Raw genomic sequence first — 11121 nt, 5'->3', positions numbered from 1 at the left:
AGTAAGCTTTTTCCTTAAAGAGTTGGAAATATTGCCATCAGAGAGTTAAACTGTAAAATCAACTCAAGGTGGATGCAAATGTTCAATACTAAATGTACCATTTTAGAGAACAAATGCCAAATACGTAATTTTTTTTCTTTTTAAATTTGCCTTGTTAGTCTATGTTAGGATTAAGTGTTTTGATGTAAAAGAATATTAAAAAGCACATAAAAACAGGGGGAAGAAAAAACTTATCAAGAGAAGATAGAGTTATTTTGGGGAGAAAAGTTGATATAGAACTTTGTGAACATCAGAACACTATTGTGGGGTAGTAGAATCCCACCAAATGGATGACACTGTTCTGATTTCCTTAGTAAAACTAAAATATAGTAAAGAAAAACTCAAACAAGTTTTATGGCTGGAGAAATTCTTGATGAAGAAATGTGGAATAATTAAAACACAAATATATGAAATCAACATATGATATAATCCAAATTTCCTTTAGTCCTTACTGAATCTATCTAATTCTCAGTTGGGTTACCCAGTCACCAGATGTTAGTAAGATATTAAAATAATCATATGACCTTGAGATATCCTGGTTTCTAACTCTGACTTTTTATTTCAAATTTACATTTTTCTGTAAATCCCCATGTGAGATTTAGACATTGTGAGCCACATTCTACACACTAAGAGGAGTCTCTCAGCCTTGCAAGCAGAGCAACATTATAGAAATATTGAATAATCCAGATACTGCAAGCAGATCTCAAAGATATATATTTTTTTTCTCTTTTTTTTTTTTTTTGCTGTATGTGGGCCTCTCACTGTTGTGGCCTCTCCCATTGCGGAGCACAGACCCCAGATGCACAGGCTCAGCAGCCATGGCTCATGGGCCTAGCTGCTCCGCGGCATGTGGGATCTTCCCGAACCGGGGCACGAACCCGTGTCCCCTGCATCGGCAGGCGGACTCTCAACCACTGCATCACCAGGGAAGCCCAGACCTCGAAGATATTGCAGGTTCAGTTCCAAAACACCACAATAAAGTAAATATTGCAACAATGCCAGTCGCACAAATTTTTTGGGTTTCTCCTTGCATACAAAAGTTATATTTACACTATACTATAGTCTACTAATGATACAATAGCATTATGTCTAAGAAAACAATTAAAATACTTTATTGCTAAAAAAGGTGCTAAACATAATCTGAACCTTCAGTGAGTCATAATATTGTTTGCTGGTGGAGGGTCTTGCCTAGATGTTGGTGGCTGCTGACTGATGTTGATGACTTATCAGGGTGATGGTTGCTGAAGGTTGGAGGGCTGTGGCAATCTCTTAAAACAAGATAATAAATTTTGCCACATCAATTGACTCTTCCTTTCACAACAATTTCTCTGTGGCACTTGATGCTGCTTGACAGTATTTTGCCTGCAGTTGAACTTCTTTCAAAATTGGAGTCAATTATCTTAAACCCTGCTGCTGCTTTATCAACTAAGTTAATGCAATATTCTAAAGACTTTGTTGTCATTTCAACAATGCTCACAGCATCTTCACTAGGAGTAGACTCCATCTCAAGAAAACACTTTCTTTGCTCATCCATAAGAAGCAAGTCCTCACCCATAAAAATTTTATCCTGATATTGCAGCAATTCAGTTACATATTCAGGCTCCACTTCCCCTAGTTCTCTTGCTGTTTCCACCACATCTGCAATTCCTTCCTTCACTGAAGTCTTGAACTTCTTAAAGTCATCCATGAGGGTTGGAATCAGATTCTTCCAGACTCCTGTAAATGTTAATATTTTTGACCTCTTCCCATGAATTGTGAACGTTTTTGATGGCATCTAAAATGGTGAAGCATTTCCAGGAGGTTTTCAATTGACTTTGCCCAGATCTATCAGAAGAATCACTATCAATGGAGGTCATAACTTTATGAAATATATTTTTCAAATAATAAAGCATGACAGTGGAAATTACCTATTGATACATGGGGTGCAGAATGAATGTTGCATTAGCAGGCATGAAAACAACATTAATGTTCTTGTATATATCCATTGGAACTCTTGAGTGACCTGTTACATGGTAAATAAGCAATAATATTTGGAAAGGAATCTTTCTTTCTTTTTTTTTTTTCTTCTGAGCAGTAGGTCTCAACAGGGAGCGTAAAATATTCAGTAAGCCATGTTGTAAACATATGTGCTGTGGTTCAGGCTTTGTTGTTCAACTTATAGAACACAGGCAGAGTTTATCTAGCATAATTCTTAAGGGGGGCCTAGGTTTTTTTGAAATGTTAAATAAACATTGGTTTCAACTTAAATTCACCAGCTGTATTAGCCCCTAACAAGAGAGAAAGACTGTCCTTCGAAGCTTTGAAGCCAGGCGCTGACTTCTCCTCTTTCCTAGGTGGTATCTTCTGCCAATGGTTTCTTCTACATTGAAAATCTGTTTAGAGTAGATCTCTGCAGCCACCTTTGTTAATGATCTTAGCTAGATCTTCTGAATAACTTGATGCAGCTTCTACATTAGCACTTGCTTCTTCAACTTGCACTTTGGTGTTCTGAAGACATTTTCTTTCCTTAAACCTCGAACTTAACTTTGCTGCTTTGAACTTTTCTTCTGTAGCTTCCCCACCTCTCTCAACCTTCATAGAATTGAAGAGAGTTAGGATCTTGCTCTGGATTAGGTTTTGGCTGAAGGGAATGTTGTGTTTGTTTTGATCTTCTACCCAGACGACTAAAACTTTCTCCATATCAGCAATAAGTCTGTTTCACTTTCTTATCATTTTTGTGTTAACTGGAGTAGCAATTTTAGTTTTCTTCAAGAACTTTTCCTTTGCATTCACAACTTGGCTAACTGTTTGGTGCAAGAGACCTAGCTTTTGGCCTGTTGTGGATTTCAATATGACTTCTTCACTAAGCTTGATTTCTAGCCTTTGACTTAAAGTGAGAGATGCGTGACTCTTCACTTGAATACTTAGAGGACATTATAGGGTTATTAATTGTCCTAATATCAATATTGTTGTGTTTCAGTGAATAGAGAGGCCTGAGGTAAGGGAGAGAGGTGGGAAAGAAGTTGGTTGATGGAACACTCAGTGTACATATATGTTTATTAATTTTGCCATCTTATATGGGCATCACTGGTGGTGTCCCCAGACAATAACAATAGTAATATCAACCATCAGTGATCACAGATCAACATAACAAGTATAAGGTTCATGAAAAATGTTTAAAACATTACAAGAATTTCTAAAATGTGACATAAAGGCATGAAGTGAGCAAATGCTGTTGGAAAAATGGTACCGATAGACTTGCTTAACACAAGGTTGCCACAAATCTTCAGTTTGTAAAAAAACGCAGTATCTGTGAATCACAATAAATTGAATTGCAATAAAAGGAGATGTGCCTGTATCTATCTAACATAGATGCTACCAGGGTTTAATCAGGCTACTGGTTAGATAACACTATTATATTCATATCCACAGTAATAAATCATATTCCTCCAGTTTTATAGATGAATGAGTCATTAATTATTTTTTTAATATATATAAAATCTCACAGTTAGTAAGTATTGGAGCCAGGATCGCAAATTGTTCTTCAGATTCAAAAATCATTTATCTCTTACATGCAGAGACCTTGAGGTAGAAGGTAGATGGAGAATTATAGAGGGTTTGAGAGATAAAAAGAAACTTAGAAATCAGAGGACTCAGTCTTTAAAATTTAGAAGAAAACTAGAGTTTATATAGTTTGAGAGACTTGTCTAATAGTGGAACTAGGATAAAACTATGTCTTCTAATGAAATATGTAGTAAATAAAAATATAAAATTAGAGCTGAATATATAATGATATCAATTAATAAAACTAAATTCATTGAAAAAAATTAAATTGACCTGTAAACTATATGCATAAGCTACTATGTGTAGAATAACTTTTTTGGGGGAAGGGCTAAGTAACTAAAGAAAAAAAGAGGGTAAAAAGATGGATGATAGTAAAAGGGTTTCTTACAGAGCCAATATATGAAATATGTAAACATTGTATTTTCTGATACAGTATTTATGTAATTGTTGTTTTGTAAACGTAATCTATCTTCTAAAATGAAACTAATGAAAGCTAAAGGGCAAAACAAGAAAACAGACTTGTTCTATCCAAAATTTTGCATATTGTTTTACCAGTTTGGAGATTGAAATGTGATCATGTTCCAAATTATTTGATTGGAAATGGCTAGTTAATTCAAGTAAATCAATTTATGAATGAAAATAGGGCCAAAGGAAGAAATCAGCATACTTGATTATGATATTTTGGCTAGTATTATAGACATATTTTCCCTTTTAAAATTCACCAAATCACAAACCTAAATGACCTTTAGTACTCATCCTCTTTATTTTGTCTTTTGTTTTTCTCAAACTAGGATTCGTGGACTAATACTTCATAATTAATCAGATTGTTAGTAGTCTTTTTTAATCTTAATTTCTTAAGTACCATTACAAAACTACTGTTTCAGAATCCCTATGACAAAACTTGGGTATTCATGGCCTTATAAAACTCCCCTCATGCCATTTGGGAGCAGCAGAGCTTCCAATATTCATGGAACAGAAAAAAAGGGGCAATAATGATTACATGTGATCCTTGAAGCTAATGAGGATTAGATACAGGCTGGTCCAAAATGGAAATTGAAGCTTAAACCACCCAATAGTTTACAATTCTATGGACATATTTTCATTCAAGGCTAAGGTTTATATACTAGTTAACTTCTTAGTAAGTTATTAAGATTAATGAAATCTTGCATTAAAGACAGTGTCAGCCACACAATGTTGAAAATATCCTAATACACACAAGCAAACTGGTATAATTAAGATTTTGTTTTTAGTTGGCTGTTTACCATTGACACTCTTGTGTTTTAGATGATAAATTTCAGTCAGTTTAACCTTTGCTTATCAATTTGTTTAGTTGAGATTATTTGGTCAACTCCTGATAGATATCTATATCTGTAATATTTTGGTCTATTTGGGTCTATATAAAATTCTGTAACCAGATTTTAATGTAAATATGCATTATATGAGATCAGAGATGTACCTTCAGATATAGTTTACTAATAAAACTGTCATAGAGGAAAGTATAGTTCACTAAAATAACGAACATTAAAATACAATGTTTTATATTTAATTTCTCTTTCAGATTGAAAATTCTATTCAAATGTATGTTTTACTGTAATATCACTGCTATAGGAAAAGACTTGAATGATACGTGTGATACATACTTTAAATGATATTTACTATATGCCAGGTGTTAGGGTAAATGCTTAGTATATATTAACATATTTAAATATCACATGATCTCATGAAATAGTTATCGTGGTCTCATGAAATAGTTACCTTGTATTTTTCATTTTAGTGGGATAAAATCTGAGTAATGAGATGTTTAGTAACTTTCATAAAGTCACATGTTACTAAATTCTGGAGCTCAGTTACAAACATAGGCAATGTAATTAAAGAGCCCAAACTCTTTACCAGTTTGCTATACTAGGGATTAGAATTCTATTTTTAATAATAATTTATAGAACAGAAAACTACTCATAATTAATACATTTTAAAATAAAATGTGCATAGTATATACATAGCAATGTTAATATATAAATTGTAAGAGGAGCCTGCCTTTCAAATGAAGGAAAACAATCCCAATAAGTAATTAATTTAATAATAAACAATATATAAATAAGCAAAGTGTAGCAATATTTATGATAAAGAAGAACAAATATGTAATCATTATTCATTAGTATCACATCCATATCTGAAATTTAATAGCACAGAAATTTCTGGTTAGAAATTTACTAGCAAGTTATTTATTGTCATATATTTACAGTCTTTAAAAGGAATAAAATTCTCAGAGAAATACTGGCAGTTACAGATATAGACCTACTTAAAATTCCTATTCAATAAAATCATACAAACCAAAATTAAAGTTAGAACAGTTGGGGAATATTGTCATGTCACTAGATAAGACAAAAATTTGGAAATTTTTATATAGAAATGTACTGAAATTTGGAATAAATTTGGTTGTTAACCAAACATAAATAATCAAGATATCTATTATCAGTAACAAAAGAAAAGTAAATTGTGAAAAATAAATGGAAATAGAAAATATGTTATGAATAAAATGGCAACTATCAGTGGAGTGTTTAATCATTCCAGTAAAAAGTTTAGTACAGTTTTATTCTCAATCTTGGATACCACAGAAAGCATTATGGTAAGATAATTTGGGGCCAAAAGTGCTACCATATAAAAAGATTTGGCCATGTGCTCCTCACATATTTACGGAAAATAAATTAACAAGATAAGAAAAACTTGATATTCACAAAATAATTGTATTTATGCATAATTTTAAATAGTTCAAGATTATTGGTGGTTGCCAAAGGCAGAGGTTGGGGGAGGGGAGGTTGAGCAAAAAGGGTGAGGGAAGTCAAAGTTACAAACTCCCAGTTATAAAATAAAGAAGTCATGGGATGTCATGTACAGCTTGGCAACTATAATTAACAATACCTTATTACATATTTGAAAGTTGCCAGGAGAGTAACATTTAAAAGCTCTCACCCACAAGAAAAAATATTTGTAATTATGTATATGGTGATGGATGTTAACTAGACTGACTGTGGTGATAGTTTTGCAACATATACAATATCTAATTACTGTGTTGCACAACTAAAGCTAATAGAATGTGTGTCAATTATATCAATACCTCAACAAAAATAAATTTTTTAAATAGAATTTAAAATAGTTCAGTGGTCCTATATAATGGATTCAATGGTGTGTAGTATTGTTCTTTATCTCAGAAGAATATTATGTAATTATTTTGCATTAAAATTAGGAATTTGAAATTAAAACAGTGAAAGTATATAATGATGTATCTAAAAGTCTATATATATGTGAATAATAATTGAAAGAATTTAGGCCAGTGGAATAATGAATGAAGATTTTTGTGATGTAAATGACATTTAAATTTAGCAAACAAGAAAATTCTCTTGTCTAGAGCTGCTCTAGTCTAGCTATATATTCGCTAGAACTAATATACACATATATATGTATATATATATATATATTAGGTGTATAGTCTAAGTAGCATATAACAAATGTGTTTCTAACTTTCTATTGACATAAGCTGGTAGTAAAAAAAATTATGTTGAATTTATAAACTCGATGATATATACTTGTATGTAGACAACTACATACATTTCAAATTTACGAAGCTCGTGCTATCCCATGAGTACAATTAATAAATCATTTTCCAGATTCTGACTCCAAATGTTTGATTTTTTTGCCTTTGAGTGTGGTCCCATTTTGTCTTGGCCATGACCTGATCTGTTGCTGTGATCTACTGTTCTCAGAGTCTGGCATGTGTAGGCCATATCCTAATCTGTCCTCTTTTAATGGTGTGCATTAAATTTCCTTAGTGCACCTTGAATTCTTACAATCAATAAATGTGATTAATATGTCTAAAAATGACAGTCTGATTTAAAAATAGCACCATGAGTCACTGCTTAGGTTGAATACATCTTTTGAAATTAGCAGGAGAATATTTTCTGTAGGTGATGATTAAGGTCGCTATTCTGGGAAAATGACAACATATAAATTTATCTCTGGGAAGAAGGTATAGGCATTTTTTTCCAATTAATGTCAGCACATCTTGACCCTTTTGTTTCCATGACAAATAACCAACTTAGGTCTCATTTGTAAGAACAACCTATTTTAAGACAGTATGACTAAAGGAAAGGCTATTCAAAGATTCAGTCTTAGTGTCTGTCCTTCGTTTGTTCAAAATACACAAAGGTGCTTTTATCCTAAAAAAATAACCCTGCTCCCCAAAATCCCATTCTGTAATAATGTGACCTTATTGTTGCTATTTTGTTAATTCAAAACTAAATCTCACCTAGGTGAATTTCTCCAAATATTTATTCCTTTTTATCAGTAATAAAATGCTCTAGAAAACAAATAAAGATCGTTTCTCTGCTGATTTTTATATGTGACAAGGTTTAAAAACACAAAGTAACAGATTTTCTTTGTAATAGTATAAGCTATAAACCTTAAAAAAAAAAGCCCTCTAAAAATAGCACAGCTGAGTTGCTATCTTCCTTACCATAGCATTTGTGCATGATGTTAGGGAAATTTTAATTACTCATCAGATGCACTGGTTTCAGCTTAATTGTATGCAGTGTATTTAATTATCCACCAGATACTATTGGAGTTTCACCAAGTCCAAACTGTGCATGCATCATGCCTACTACTACCCATTTTCAAATACCAAGTAGAAAAGCTCTAAGTGAGCAATACACTAAACAAATAAATAAACACTCAGAAAACATTTCTTAAGCATCCATTATAGAAAAAGCATCCCAGGAAATAATTGGATGGAAAATGAGAAACGTTTTTGTTTGTTGGTTTTTATCTTTCTAGTGTGTAGTACATTGTTTGACCAGTTTTCAGTCAATAAATTTATTAAGCTAAAGAATTAAAAGAATGTATTGAGTTTGTTATCAGGGTTGTAACACACACTCTTACAAGAAAATCTCGAAAATGCACACGGGAACAATGGATGGCAAATTTACTAATTCAGAAATTGCTTAAGATAAGTTCTAATAAAAAATAAAAGTAAATAAAAGTTCCAAAAAACAAAGATGGCTGCTTGTGTTATTTAATTTTTCTTTTTAAAGATTTTTCACTGAGTATAAATATAGTTAGGAGTTTTCTGACAGGCAATGCTTAATTCACCCATTTTTGTGTGTGTGTTTTAATGATGGAATAAAACATAGGAGTTGTGTATACTAAGACATATTCTATAAAATAAAAATCAGAACCATGATTTAAAAAGAGTTTTGATGGCAAAGATTATGGTGCTAAGAAATGCAATTAAAATTAAATATGGATCAAGGTTTGGTACCATATTTCAGTCAAAAAACAAATGGCCTGTACAGGACTGCCTACCAAGGGTTTTAGTTCACTGCAATCTACATCATTTCACAAATATAGTGGCCGTCATAAAGTCAAGGTAGTCTAGGCTGGCTAGTAGAAGTCTGGGATTCATAATTACTGAAGCTCTACTTCTGGAATCATATCTTGACCATGTGTTTGTTTTTGAAGCTAATTTGAAAACTTGGATATTGTCAGATAAAGGTATGCAGGAGGTTAGAAATCTAAAGTCCTCTGTATTATAGGAATGAAACAACCTGCAGCTTTGGAGAGGGGAAAAAAAAACACCCTGAAAACTACAATCATTAGGGGAGTTTCCCGAGGTGAAATTTGAAACTTGTCCCAGGGAGGGCAAGGAGAAACTGAAGAAAGAGGCAGACCACTCCAGATTAGCTGGTGGCTGTTTAATAAGCAAGGAAATTTACATACAAGGCTCTTTCTGATCAGGGCAACACGAAGTAGATCTCTGCACAGCCCTGCCAGAACCTTAAAAAGACTTTATAGAGAGCCCTTAAGCGGGCTTTATCTTCCGATGGTTTTCAACAACACCTTACTGTCTCAAGGCTACGGCCTTGGGACTGGCTGCTGGTGTGAGAAGAGAAGTTGGGAGGAACGTTCTAAGGACAGCAGAAAGGGTCCAGCTCTGGGGTCGACCGGCAGTCACGTCCTCTCCATGACCTCCTCCTAAAGAGATCCTCATGTATTTAAAGGATTGACCCATGAGAAAGAAGGAACTACTGTTCTGCGAGCACGACTAGGACCAAGGGGAAGAGGTTGGGGAAGCAGTTTTCTGCAGAAGGTACAAACAGTTTTGCAGTAATGAAAAAAATCACCAATTGAGATGGGTCTTCTTGTGAGAAAATGCTTTCAATTATGTAGCACAGGCAATTCTTATTACACTAAATATATGGACTGAATGTCCTCTGATGTTCCTTTAAATCTAGGAATCTGTGATTAGTTTGCCTAAACACTGGATTGTTTGGTTAACGTTTAAGTACATTGTGAACAATTCTTTTGAATTTATCTTTTGTCAGAAAATTCAAAATCTTGTACCTTATCTTTTTTCTTCCAAACAACCATAGATGATAGTATTTTTAATATAAGTTGGAATGATGGTTAATTAAAGAAAAACCCTTGATAATTATTCGAAGTTAAAAATTGTGCTACATTTCACAACAATCTTTCAGGCTCTAGATGTTCATTATGTAACTGTTTCTCACATTTAAATGTGTTCTAGTATGATTTTTAGAGTGCCTTTTACAGCTTCATGTTTCAACTTGAGCAAAAAGATGTCTTTGCATACTCCATGTCCTGAAGTCTGCACACTTATATTTGTTGCAGAATATTGCATTTTTCATCAGTCTTAACAAACATAACTGCATACAGTGTTGATCAAAATCTTGACAGTGATCTTTGCCTGACACACATGAATTTGCACAACCACAATTTTCATGGTAGTGTATTGTATCACTGGTAGACAGCGATAGTCACACAGCTATAGAATAGATAGGAGAACATATTCATTTAGGGGTTTCTGTCTTGGTTAGCTGTTTGATGCTTCATTGATATCAAATTGTAATATTTGGATTGTGTAAAATTTTCACGGAGTTGGTAATTTCATTTGCTAGTCAATTAAAATTTCTCTGAGAAATATGCTTCGGGGGTGATAATGCACCTTTGTAACCACTGAGTATGCTGGACCTGGTTGGGCCATTGGAGTTGGCTGAAGAAAATCCTTTTTTGCCAGGGTGGCGTATTTCTGGAATTAAAACGTAGAGATCACTGTACTTGAGTGGCAGCGCTTTGGGAATCCTTCAGAACTATTTGGCTGTCAGCATTTTAAACTCATAGTAGCATACCAATCCTCAGGGAAATGCAATATCAAAAGGGGAAACAAGCAGAGATATCGAGGGGAGAATATTCTTGCCAAGAGTGTATTATTTGCTTCTAGTAGTTAGTGTTCTTTTCGATTCGGTTAGGCCCTAGAGGAAATGGAAAGAATTTCCTTAGGTTTGGTATTTTGGCAAGATGACCTGCTGATTTATGTGAATCAGATTTCATTCTAAAGTGATCTTAGAACACTCAGATCATTTTCAAGATTCTATGTTTAAAATGCTAGCTGGGCATCTCTAGGTCCCCGAGGAAATCAAAAATGGTAAAAATTATTAATGAAACGATTTATTTGTTATTTATAGGATT

Source organism: Lagenorhynchus albirostris, chromosome 5, assembly GCF_949774975.1.
Source record: "Lagenorhynchus albirostris chromosome 5, mLagAlb1.1, whole genome shotgun sequence".
NCBI classification, from domain to species: domain Eukaryota; kingdom Metazoa; phylum Chordata; class Mammalia; order Artiodactyla; family Delphinidae; genus Lagenorhynchus; species Lagenorhynchus albirostris.
This window is presented reverse-complemented; position numbering follows the sequence as displayed.